Source organism: Brachycentrus maculatus, unplaced genomic scaffold (assembly GCF_059751285.1).
Source record: "Brachycentrus maculatus isolate JH-2025_06_01 unplaced genomic scaffold, ASM5975128v1 h1tg000409l, whole genome shotgun sequence".
Classification (NCBI taxonomy): Eukaryota; Metazoa; Arthropoda; class Insecta; order Trichoptera; family Brachycentridae; genus Brachycentrus; species Brachycentrus maculatus.
In genome coordinates this window covers 83620-96543 of record NW_028281158.1, presented here as the reverse complement: position 1 = coordinate 96543, position 12924 = coordinate 83620, and the positions used below count along the sequence as shown (strand labels likewise).

The window sequence follows — 12924 nt, the reverse complement described above, 5'->3', positions numbered from 1 at the left end:
CGACAGAATTTTGCAATTACAAATGCATTTTCCTGATACTGTTATTTTTGAACCGTTTACGTCTTTCTTTACAACCTATCGTACGTTTTATACAATAGAGTATTATACTGCTTGTATTATAGTTACGATGTGTCATTAAACAATACATAAAATCGTAATGAAGTCAGCTGTCATAAGTTTTTACGAAGATAATGTTTAATAATTTTCAATAAATGCGTAACTGGTCCCGTGGCTTAGTTGGTCAAAGCGCCTGTCTAGTAAACAGGAGATCACGAGTTCGAATCTCGTCGGGACCTAAATACAGTTTCTTTTTGTTTTTCAGTTTGTTTTTAAAATGCATTTTCCACTTTTTGTATGGTAATACAACACATTTCTTGTCATTCATCCTTCACTTTGTGTCATACCATAGCTATACGAGCACTATAGTCTAAAGTTGATCTGAAGATGGAATGGTTATTCCGAAGCTGATGAACATGAAGTTTCATGTGGTATTACACAGGGTCAACGGTGAATGATATGAGAGTGTAATATTAGCATACCACAAAGTCATAAGTCATTCATATTAAAATTATAGGTTATGCTTTTTGTTTTATCGTATAAACTTTCGATAAAAAAATAAAACATTTGAAGAAAACAACTTATTTGAGTATAATTATGGAAACACCACTAGTTTCAAGAACTTAAAATGTTCTTGAAATTGGTCGTGATTACATTTATAATCTCAAAAAGTGGTCTAATACAATAGTAATATTTTAATCATAATATTACTCCACAAAAATTATGCAAAATTAATGAATAGTAAAAACTTTAATTTTCAATGATAACTTTATATTTTTATTGAAATCGTGATTTTATTTCAATATATTTTTATATAAATAAATAAGTAAAAAAAATCATCCACATATCAAATTTTGTTTTTTTTTTATTCGTTTTCATGTAGGATTCGATGTTTTCATTTGTTTCTCTCTTCAAAAAGATTTTTTATACGATAATATTTTAATTTATTAAAAAAGGATAAAATTAAAATATCTGATAATAAACGAAATTGAAGATCAGTTGTGATATAATCCTTCTTGCGGAATAAATCTTTAAAAGGGTTTGTAAAGAATCTGCTTTCCATGCACCCTGAAAGCTTTTACCTGGCCACACATTCGTGTTTATTGATCAAATAAGGTTTCGCGGGAAAACTGGACACGATAAAGGTAGCAGTCGTGAGCGAGGTAGTTGGGGTAGTAAATCCGGGATTCATTCCATAAGGGTTGTAAAAATGCATCCAGCACGTAAGGTGGAAAATAAACCCAAGAAAGATTTTTCAGTGACTGGCTTCTTAGGTTAAAATATTTCAATGTTTTTAAATTTTATTTTCTGATGTATATAAACATTTGTTTGATTTGCTAATTTTTAATAGTATAATCTCAATTTAAAATACATGCGATTATAAGAAAATACGAGTTAATGGGTGCAGAATTTATAAAATAACAATAAAATTAATCATGATATTTTAATATGATGAATCTTTTGCTGGATTCTTGTCTGTAAGCAGGGTGGTGAAAATAGGGAAAGTAAATATAAAAAAAATATATCGCAAATACCCTGAGCAATTAAAAAGAAATATTTTTAACTTGACCAAATTAATGGTAAAACATTTTGCGGTTTCTTGATTTCATATTCTTGATGACATATTTCTTGATTTCTTGAGTTTTTGTCTAGAATTTTCACTCATAAATTATATGAAATTATAGTAACTTTAAACATAAAGAGTAAATCCACTCACAAGTAGGCATAGGCTATGAAACTTATAAAGTTGAAGCCTGAGTAGGGACATGATAAACGGTGTTGCATAAGCCGTAGCTAGATTTCAGAGTCACTTGGATGTTAGGTAATTCAAAAAAAAAATGTCTGAATATTGACAAGCCTGACGACCTGTCGTATGCTCGTTAACCCCCCGACCTTACAATTTTCAAACTATTGAATAACTGGATCATGCCAAGTTTTTTTGGGTCTTCCTCTGCTTCCATTATCAACCAAATTATAATAAACGAACCACATCAATTTGTTTTACTTCTCTTTTTTCACTCATTCGATTCTCACGCTCAAACGATCTCAACACACATTTCTTAATTTTATCGATAATACTTATCTCAGTCTTGCATTATTTCTATTCATACATCGTTTTGCCACACAATTGTTCAATAAATTCAGTAAAAAAATGACAGTTCCTTTCCATTCTACATTCCTGAGGTCACAATTCTAACATTTAGAATTAGCATCGCCTACGGTGTTAGAAAATGCTGTGGAATGCATCGAAACGCGTGTCATAATAGATTTTTATAAATGATAGTATTTAACAAATGAAATAAAAATTCTTACTTTCATTGCAAAAGATAATTTTTGAGACCATCAATGTTACGACGTTTAAACTTATACATGTAATCGATAGAAGTTAAATACTTTATCTAAGTAGTTTCAATTATTTTGAATGCTGTGTTTATCTCCAGCACAAATGCTCAGCTTTATGCAACCGTGCTTCCGACATAAGCTTTTACCGTAATAGGCTCTACAAGTTGACCACAAGAGTAGTTCGGAGCCGCAGTGAAAGCCTTGGAAAAGCCTCTTACTGTCACTGTTCCTATATTGTGTTAGTTAAAAGACAACAACATGGTATGGAAGGGCGTTTTTACATGTGAATCGTGAGCTGACTCGATTGAATTTACAACGACGAGCATGCTTTTCACAAAACAACTGTGTAAATGTAACAATTCTTACACAAATCTCAATGTTTCAATTGTTCCAGGTTTTTTTGTTGTTATATAAGAATAATTGTGGCAATTTGAATGGCAAGGGTATTTTTTTATTGTTAATACTAAAGTTTTCAATAATTATCATATTTGTATTTTGACCAGTTATTTTATTCACAATATTCCACCTGGTCTGATGATGTCGGTTACGACAAAATCCGGTTGCTGGTCAAATAAAATTCATGTGGAAAAAATACATCCTTTTTATTTTATTATATAAAATGCAGTTCCACCAAGAAATGTCAGTACAAAACTTATACTCCAGTGTTTTCAAATATTTGTTCACATATTATTGCTATTTTTTTTACGTATGTATTAAATTTAATTAATTTATGAAAGTGAATGGTAGAGTTGGTAAAAAATGGATGAGGGAAAGCTGAATTCAATTGAAATGCGATCACTCAAATTCTTGGAAAAAGGAATGAATTCAATCTGAGATAAGCATTGTTGACAAAACTAAGAAAGGCGTGTTGAGACGGTTTAGACACGTTGAACAAAAATATACATAGGGCGAATGTATTAAAAAATTGAAGCACGAAAAACCTAAGAAAATTGGCATGATCTAGTACTTTAAAAACTTGGTCATGGACAGGTTAGGAGTAGTGAAATTTACACCCTTAAATATGTTAATCTATTAATTCAATTCACATTTTTTTGTAGTTTGTCATTACACTAAAATAATTTTCATGATATCTGGATCCTGCTTACGCAATACGAAACTGCAACACCTTCATTTTGAACATTGAATTTCAGAACATATAAATAATACCTGAAATGTGCTGGAGAGCACTCTTGCTAGGGTGGTTTATACGATCCCCTATCTGTCTTCAGCCCTGCTATATATTATACATTATGTGACTGCATGCTCGGACTAAATTGTGTACACAGCACTGCAGTTGAATAAATCCTTTACATACCTGTTTGATGCAATTTTAAAGATGCACCATGTCTCATATGTGGACGTGCCAGGGTTTTGATAATAAATGTTTCAAATTTGACCGCATTTTCAAGCGTGATTTAAAAAATAGATACACATGTGTCACAAAATCAAATTGTGATCTAGTGTTAGTGTCGTAAATTATACATTCAGATAGTCACAAACATTTTTCAACAATGAGTCGGTAATATTACTAAAATTTGTGTAAAAAAGGAAAATGACAACCCACAAAGCAAATGCTGTCGATACGAGTACTTATAAAAAATAAATAATATATGAGTCAGAGTTTCTAGGTTTGAACACACTCAGCCACACTTTAATTCATGTGTAAATATTTGAAACATGGCGTTTACCTTGATTAATATATTTTTAAATTTGGTATTAAAAAATACACTTTTGCTATTAATTTTATTGTATTTGTAAAATTAAATAAAATTTACGTTACAAATAGACTTATGTTTTTATACTTTGTATGTTAAAAGCATTGTTAACTTTTTGGTATGGTAATATAACACTCTCCTCATCATTCATCGTTCACTTTGTGTAATAAAGCGAACGATGAATCATAAGGAGAGTGTTATGTATTTAAACTTATGTTCAAATAAAACATAGCGCGTGCTTATCTGTGCTCGATAAATAATAGCAATATACACAAAGTATTCTCAATTGTGACAAGTTTTATTTTATGTTAACATGTATTATCAAAAACTTTCATTAATTTTATAAATATATTTTACAAATAAAGCTTTTGAAATTTATGTACATACATTTTTCCAAACTAACTTAAACTTTTTAATACTTTCACATTTTTTACAAATTTTTGCTTTCACCAATCATTGGTTGCTCGATTGGATTACTCAAACAATAAATCGCTCTTTAAATATTTTTTTAGAGAAATAAGATTTGGAATAGGCGAAAATTTACATTTTAATTTATATCGACAAATAAAAACACACACGTATTTTAATGCAAAATTGTGCGAAAATTTCAAACCAAACCATCAATAAATTAGTTAAAATTAAGATTTTGAACATACAAACATTTATATTTTTATGTTTATAGATTTTAAGAAAACGTTTATATATTCAGGGTGCTAACTTTAAAAAAGCCTATTTAAAATAATGAAAAGAAAAACACTTAAAAAGACATAAACATTTTCTTTTATGTCAATTATAAGTTCCTGCAAAAGTTGTTTCTCGAGATGTTTATCGTATACGAGCCGGTTCTCTGCGTGTTTCATTTCCATTTATTCTGTGTTCAATTTCACTCCTTTCATTTCATAATTAACAATTAAGCCATTCTTAACACGTCTATGTTTAATTAAGCATAATGTAAAAACTTTTGTTAAGAAACTTTTAATAAGGCTTTGTGCTTCTCCGTTTGAATCAGCTTTTCTTAGGGGAGATTATCAGTGCATTTAAAAATATATGTCATCGTTTTTGTTTTTTCTTGAATATTTCTTTAATAAAACTGTTTAATGGTTTTATCCAGGTAATTTATGGTAATTTATAATTTACCCATCGGTTAAAGATTAATAACCATTTCCCCTGTAGTTTTGTTTCGATACTTTATCCGATATTTATTAATAAAATATCTGTGACGGGTGGAGTTCTATTTTAGAATTGATTAAATAACTGTGAGGGGTGATGTTCTATTTAAGATTAATAATCATTTTACCCGTAGTTTTATTTCAATGCCTTATCCGATCCATATTAATAAAATATCTGTGTCGGGTGGAGTTCTATTTTAGAATTGATTAAAAAACTGTGACGGGTGATGTTCTATTTCAGATCAATAATCATTTTACCCGTAGTTTCATTTCAATACCTTATCCGATCCATATTAATAAAATATCTGTGTCGGGTGGAATTCTATTTTAGAATTGACTAAACAATTGTGACGGGTGATGTTCTATTTAAGATTAATATCATTTTACCTGTAGTTTTGTTTCGATGCCAAGTCTCATCATACATCAAAGTGACAGAAACAGAATCTTATTATTTGAGAGGCACGATATCATTACAAAGAAGAAACTTTGAAAACACATTATTAACTTTCATGGTAAAAGAACGAACTGTCAAAAGTGACATTCGCCCTTTCAAATAACGAATATCTTCGCCTTAACCTGTTGACGAATGGTTTCATAAAAAAGGACTTGGCATTATTTATTTAACATTATTTTCAAAGCAGGACATTTCCAAGAATATTGGATTTATGTTAAATACAGAAAACACTCTTGCAACTTATTCCTGAACGGTGACTATATAAATGTATTAAATATTGTCTTAAAGTTGTTTTTGTGGGAGTTTTATTGATAGGAGTTTTATTTATTATTTACCATGGTTATTTTGTTCAATTTTTTTTTATATAATTAAGTACTTTGTTTCTTTTAGCTGAATAATTTTATGTACATATATTGGAAATGACTTCAAGTTATCAGGAATTCTAGCTTGTAAAATTGTCACAATTTGATGCGATTCAATGATTTCATGGTCACGTTTTGTCGCAACTTAATTAAGATTTAGATGGAATACAGTAAATTGAACAGATTATTTGCATTTAAAGTTTTTTTTCACAATATTGGAAATGTAACTTTTTGACCTCCACAATTCTTGCAATCTTGTAAAGTGAGCTACATGACTCATGTAGGTCTTAAAGGTGAGCTATGATACAGAGGGAGGTGAAAATAGATCTAATATGATAGCAGTGACATAAGGGATGGAGAAATAATCTAGTGTGAGCAAATCAGGAACTCCTCAGAAGGTCTGGTGACTGTCGTCAACACATCTTCCGTTCCACTAGAAGAGGGTTAGGAGTCCTAGCTTGGTTTATGTTGCCAATGTCCTTCACTATTTTTGTCATATGTAAAACCATCTCTTGTTATGATCTGACACGCATCCGATGTCAGATAGGTCCTCACCCAGTCTCCTGCAACCGCCTCCAGCTCTGTTGTCTTTGAAAGCTGAAATAGGGGAGATTATAATAACTTTTTTACTAATTTACTTTTATTGCTTTTTGTTTAAAACTTTCATACCACTTAAATTTGGAAAGTAAAGAGTAAGCCAATTTTAGCATTTTCTTTTGCGTCATTAAACGCGGAAAAAATCTTGGAATCCAGGTTGCCTCACACCTCGAGTGAATGAACTTTAAAGGAACGTGATGTTAGTTGAACTTTGATTTCTCCAGTCATTGTATTCTTATACGAGGAGAAAAGTTTAAAGAAAAACTTAACGTCGAATAAAAAATAGAGAAAAATAGAGATTTTAAATATATGAACAAAATTTACATTTTGACAACTCAATATACACGAGGATGGGTTTATGACCTGATAAGGGTCGGTTAAGTGATCATTTTACACACATGTAATATTAACCGCTCAACCCATGATTGATATTCATATTTAATAGCATCAGAGTTAAAAAAAATAAATTAAATTAAACAACTAAATTATACTAAACTAAACTAACAATTATTTTAATAAAAACCTTCATGGGGATTTAAAATTGTATTTTATATTTAATACACTTATTTTGTTTCACGAAAATGTTTCATATCAAAACAGAATTAATGCACAAAGTATGTGGTTTAATTTTGTATTTTTATATGTATAATATATTTAAAAAAAAAACAACCTAAGACCATATTTTATGAATTCAAATGCATATTTTCGTCAGGACTCATCAAGCCATCTTATGTATCTTATAGGTATAGTTCTTTTTTCATACATTTTTTACAGTTTTTTTTTTAAATCTATGTTAACACAAAATATGAAAAAATAAAAACCATTTCACAATATTTAATCTAGATCATTTACCCAATCCTTTATACCATATTTTTGTATCTAAACTTATTGAAAATAGAAATACATATCATAGAATATTCGTCGTAAGAATAGTGTTAAACATTATATGTACAAGTATTGATATCTTAACAATAATGAAAAATAAAATGGAAGTATGAGTATTTACAGAAAAGGGTAGTTTTTCAGTGATGATATTATACACCTATAACATCCATTTATCTACCCATGATAAAAACCACAAACCTAGAATTTGTGAACGCATGTTTGGCCAAAATATTGTAATTTATTATCTATATACATAATATACTATTTATTAATCGAATAATATAAGGTATTGCCATTATTTTCATAATATGCTAATAAAAGTAGGTATCCTACGGTTAATGAAACAAATATAACTGAACCTTAACACGAAAACCCTTTCAAAAGTACCTAGGCACTGAATAAATACTTTTAATTAGAAATATTCTTTGAACGAAAAAATGTTATTACATCTGGATGGCAGCGATTTTTGAGAAAATGATTAAATCCCTTCAAAAATATTTTAACATAAAACTCTTAGTTACCACAATTAAAATGAACTACTGCCTTTTCCCCAAGGTAAGAACGGGCACCTTCGGAAAATCTAATTGCAGCGAGCTTCCCATTTTTCAAAGCCTAACACGAAAAAAGCTTTTATGATCTCATTCTGGCTTTATTAAGCAAACCCCTGGTAACAAACTGTGTTCAGCTTATGAAAATGTACATCTTTTTTCAGATTTTGTACTTTCTTGAATGAAAAATATTTGATAAACGAAAGTCTTGTTATTTATTTGAATTCTGTCTTAACAAATAATCAGTCCAAGTCTATAGGGAGATTTTTTTATGTTTTTTTTGTATAATTTTCATCTCCATCAAAGATTATCACTTATTCCATAATGCATTTCACCGATTTAAAAATAAACCGAAATACCAAAGAATTCTCACAAATAATTCAATTTTATTTGGTTAATACTTATAAAGTAGTGGTAAGTATTAAGGAAGTAAAATTTATATTAATGATGTAAGAAAGTAAGAAAGTGGTATTTAACAAGTATCATGATGCATAACATCATTGGATTTATACGTTGCTTCGTGTGTGAGTACGCGGCAGTCTCTATGGTTGATTTGAGCAAGTTTTTTATTTACCAGATACTTTTGTAAATGATTGAAAGATCCTGACCAAATTATTTTACAGATTGGTAGAAGCTTGAAAACTTGGGTTTTAATTTTTATTGCAGTATAGTAATATAACTCTCTCCTTATCATTCATCGTTCACGTTGTGTAAAACCACTTAAAATTTAATTTAATTTTTTTTTACTCAATTTTTTTGTTGTTGTTTGTGTTTGTATTAAAAATAGTCATTTACAATTTTGTAAAATGTTAAAATATACCTTATATTTTATCAAGTTTGTCTTCAAAAGAGTGAACAAGAAAGTCAGAGCGATGACACTCTCGAGGAAGTGTGCGCTTAGCAATTATTTAAATTAAAATGTACCCATTATGAAAGGCAGATTTGAATAAGTTAACTTCCTGGAATGATTGAGGAGTTTTTATGTTTTTTCCCCTAAAATTTCTTTTATTAAACAACTTAACTCAAATTTTGTCATAACATTTTCGAGTAATCTCGGCCAAATGAAATATTTTAGAATTCCTAAAGTCAAGACAAACATTAATTTAATACAACATCGGTCGGACATTCGTGATATTTCATTGTGTTTCTTGTTGTTTATTTTTCACCCCTTAAATATTTACCCTCAATGAAGAAGAATATCGAGGTCTGGGTATTTACAGGGCTTTGGGGTTGGTTTTAATAATCACTTTATAAGCGTGTAATATCGATCATTCTACCCATGATTCACAACCATACTATTGAATTTTTTTAAACTCGTACAAATGTCATATATCTCATATAACTTAATTTTTGAGTTTGAAATTAATGTTTGAGTAGTGTGGTTGTCAGTCATGGATAGAATGGTAAATGTTACAGTGTATAAAGTGATTACTTAACCAGCCCATGATAGGTCATAAGGCATGTATAGTAAGATGTCAGAATGTAATAATAATAGTCACCATTCTAACTTATAAACGCCCAGATTTCTATATTCTTCTTCATTTATATTGAGATATAAAAAAAAAGTACAAATAAGTTCTTTTTTTTAAACCTTTTTCCGCACCCCAATTGTGCATAGGACACTGCATCATATAAACGCAGTATTATCTTGATCGTTAACATACGAAGGAAAGGTGATCAGCCCTGCGCTTGAGGTACCAGTCCAGGGTAGAATTGAATAAATAATAGAGTGAAAATATGACTTATATTTTAAAGACCCCCTCTGAGAATTGAACCCGGGACTGCTGACCCGGAGGAGGAGGAGGACAAACAAACAAATCAAGATCTGTGAACCAGGATGATACACTCAAAATATTGACATTTATCCATTATCATAATATTAATTGATTCGGCAGTTTATTTGTGGTAAATATGTATCCATCCATTTTTGAAGTGACACTAAGTAAATACCACTTTTTCGAAAAATCCATTGTGACAAGTATTTCGATACATTCCGAATTATTTTCAAACACGCATTGATGTTTAAAAGTAATTCAATTCAATTCAATTCAATTTATTTATTTATAATTAACATACACATTACAAACTTAAAATTAAAATTATTTTTAAAATACATTAAAATCAAAAATATTCAAGAATACTAGATCATAGAATACTTAACAAACACATGGAACAGATCAGTATCCAATGATATATCGTTCAACATAGCGGTAGCTCTTTCTACAGGCAAAACCATCGGCAGGTTGGTCCTGTGTATAGGAATGATGCGAAATGCATTTAAACACGTGTCACAATAGATGTAAAGAAAAAGTGGAATTTACTAAGTAAATATTAAATAAAATAAAAAAAAATATTCAACCTTTGCTTTATTTGAAATTGCCACTGTTTTTCTATCCTGGTAAATATTACAAGGGAAATTTTTCCTAATTTGCGTATCACTCCGAAGCTTTGTTCTTTATTACTATTCACATTAGCTTACTCTTTTGCCATATTTTTCTTTGCGCACAAAAGGCATCGGATTGAATGCCGGATATTGGAAAATTTAGCTGTCGGGTCATCAGGTGCTAATTGCCGCGCGCACACCCTTCCCGCGCTTTTGCCGGGCGGAAATGGGGCGAACTGTTTTCCCGCCGAAAAAAAGTGTCGATCGACGTCATTTGGGTGTCATGGCTACTGGAACGCAGAAAATTAATTGCAATCCGCTGGTGAAAGCGAACTAACGGTCTGCTGGGACAAACAAAAAAAACAGTGAAAACTTTGGATTCAGCCGCGTATCAATTTGTCGAACTTGCACTGTTTGATTGTTAGTTTTTACACTAAGACATTTTAAAATATTTTTGTTAGTTTTTACAGTTATAATTTTTGTTAGATTTTACACTCATACTTTTTAATATATATATATATATATATATATATATATATATATATATATATATATATATATAATATATATATTTAAATATATATATATATATATATATATATATATATTGTATTAAACGATATCCGCTCCCTAAGTGGAGCATATGAAGTCCACAAACTGTCTCCAGGCTTTTCATATATATATATATATATATATATATATATATATATATATATTGTATTAAACGATATCCGCTCCCTAAGTGGAGCATATGAAGTCCACAAACTGTCTCCAGGCTTTTCTGTTGGCTGCCAGGTCCCTTGCATCCTCCCAAGTCAGATCGGCGTCCCAAAGTTCTGATGAGAACTGCCGACGAATTGTCAGCAGTGGTCGTCCTGGGCGGCGCGAGCCTGATGCCTTGTAAAAGTGGCAAGCTTGATTAAGGCTCCCGGGAGGCATGCGGAGTACATGGTCAAGCCAACTGAATCGCTTTTTTTAAATATTCTCAATATTATTAATATTGTATTAAAAGCATTTACATTGTGGTAAGTCATTTTTACTTTAATATTTCTTTTCCAAAAATGTTAGTAATATTAGTATGTAACTACTCACCGAGATTTTTATGTCTACTGGTTTCGACACGTACCCGTCTCTTCGTCAGGACAATCTCTATCACAGCATGCAAACAATAATACCCGTCACTACTATAGCACTTTTTACACACTTAAAACTACACAAAATGTATAACACATGAGATTTTTGTCGACTCGAAGACCAACATGCACTAACTTTTTTTTTAAATTTGAGCTTAATGAAACGGAAACGACTTATGATTGCCATATGCTCAAACTATGGAATGAGTAAAGATGTAGAAGAGTAGAAGATAATGTATAAAAAAATTGAAGGTCCCGACGAGATTCGAACTCGTGATCTCCTGTTTACAAGACAGGCGCTTTAACCAACTAAGCCACGGGACCGATGCAATTCACCAAAGCAAATGCATTTTTGTATTGTTTAAACTGTTAATGGTTCAATTTATTCCTTTGTGTACGTATTGTAATGTTTATCGTCACGATGCCACCGTTAAATATACATAAAATGATAGTCAAATGCACTGTCAGTAAATATTAACACATGTTATCTTTTGTTATTTCCAATAAATGCATAACTGGTCCCGTGGCTTAGTTGGTCAAAGCGCCTGTCTAGTAAACAGGAGATCATGAGTTCGAATCTCGTCGGGACCTTTGATTTTTTTTTTAAATCTTCTTCTCTTCCGCATCCATGCTCACTTTATAGTTTGAGGATATGGCAACCATAAGTCGTTTCCTAGTAATATTGCGACGCACCATTTTTTTTTGCTTAGTCTTAGGTCACTCCTGCGTCCCAAAAATTCACTGAGTACAGTCGTTGAATGTTCGTCAGCCCTCTAAATCCTCGGGATAAAAAGAAGAGACAAAAGAGATTAATGTTCTCAGGCGGCATTCTCAGGAAGTGTCGCGATCATGTCCATCTTTAATTTTAAGGACTTCCGATATAAGGGATCCGATATAGATTTTGAGAAATAGTATTAAAATCTATTATGGCTCATGTTTTGATGCATTCCGCATCAAAACACGTGTCACAATATATTTTTAGAAATAGTGATTTTAACATGTAATTTTTTTATTTATATTGAAATTGAAAATTAATATAATTTGATCATACCATATACCATATATAAATAAAATACCAAAATATTATATACCATACAAATATCTTAATTTTTTATGTACTTACATAGTTGTACTTTAATTTTTCAGAATAACAAAAAAAAAGAAAATTGAGTCAAAATATGACCACTTAACACCGTTCAATGGTATAACAAGATTGCTATTAAAAGACCTTAATAAAAAAAATTAACTCAAAAATAATACAAGTTATATTTTAAAAAA

The 12924-nt window shown here is 30.4% G+C and overlaps 3 non-coding genes across 3 annotated transcripts; 2 read left to right on the top strand and 1 right to left on the bottom strand.

Moving 5' to 3' along the window:
* Positions 1–222: 222 nt before the first annotated feature.
* Positions 223–296, top strand: TRNAT-AGU (transfer RNA threonine (anticodon AGU)). The gene has a single exon. It is a non-coding gene; the product is annotated as a tRNA-Thr (tRNA).
* An 11600-nt stretch (positions 297–11896) lies between these two features.
* TRNAT-UGU (transfer RNA threonine (anticodon UGU)) lies at positions 11897–11970 on the bottom strand. Its single transcript has one exon. It is a non-coding gene; the product is annotated as a tRNA-Thr (tRNA).
* A 193-nt stretch (positions 11971–12163) lies between these two features.
* Positions 12164–12237, top strand: TRNAT-AGU (transfer RNA threonine (anticodon AGU)). The gene has a single exon. It is a non-coding gene; the product is annotated as a tRNA-Thr (tRNA).
* The last annotated feature ends 687 nt before the right edge of the window (positions 12238–12924 follow it).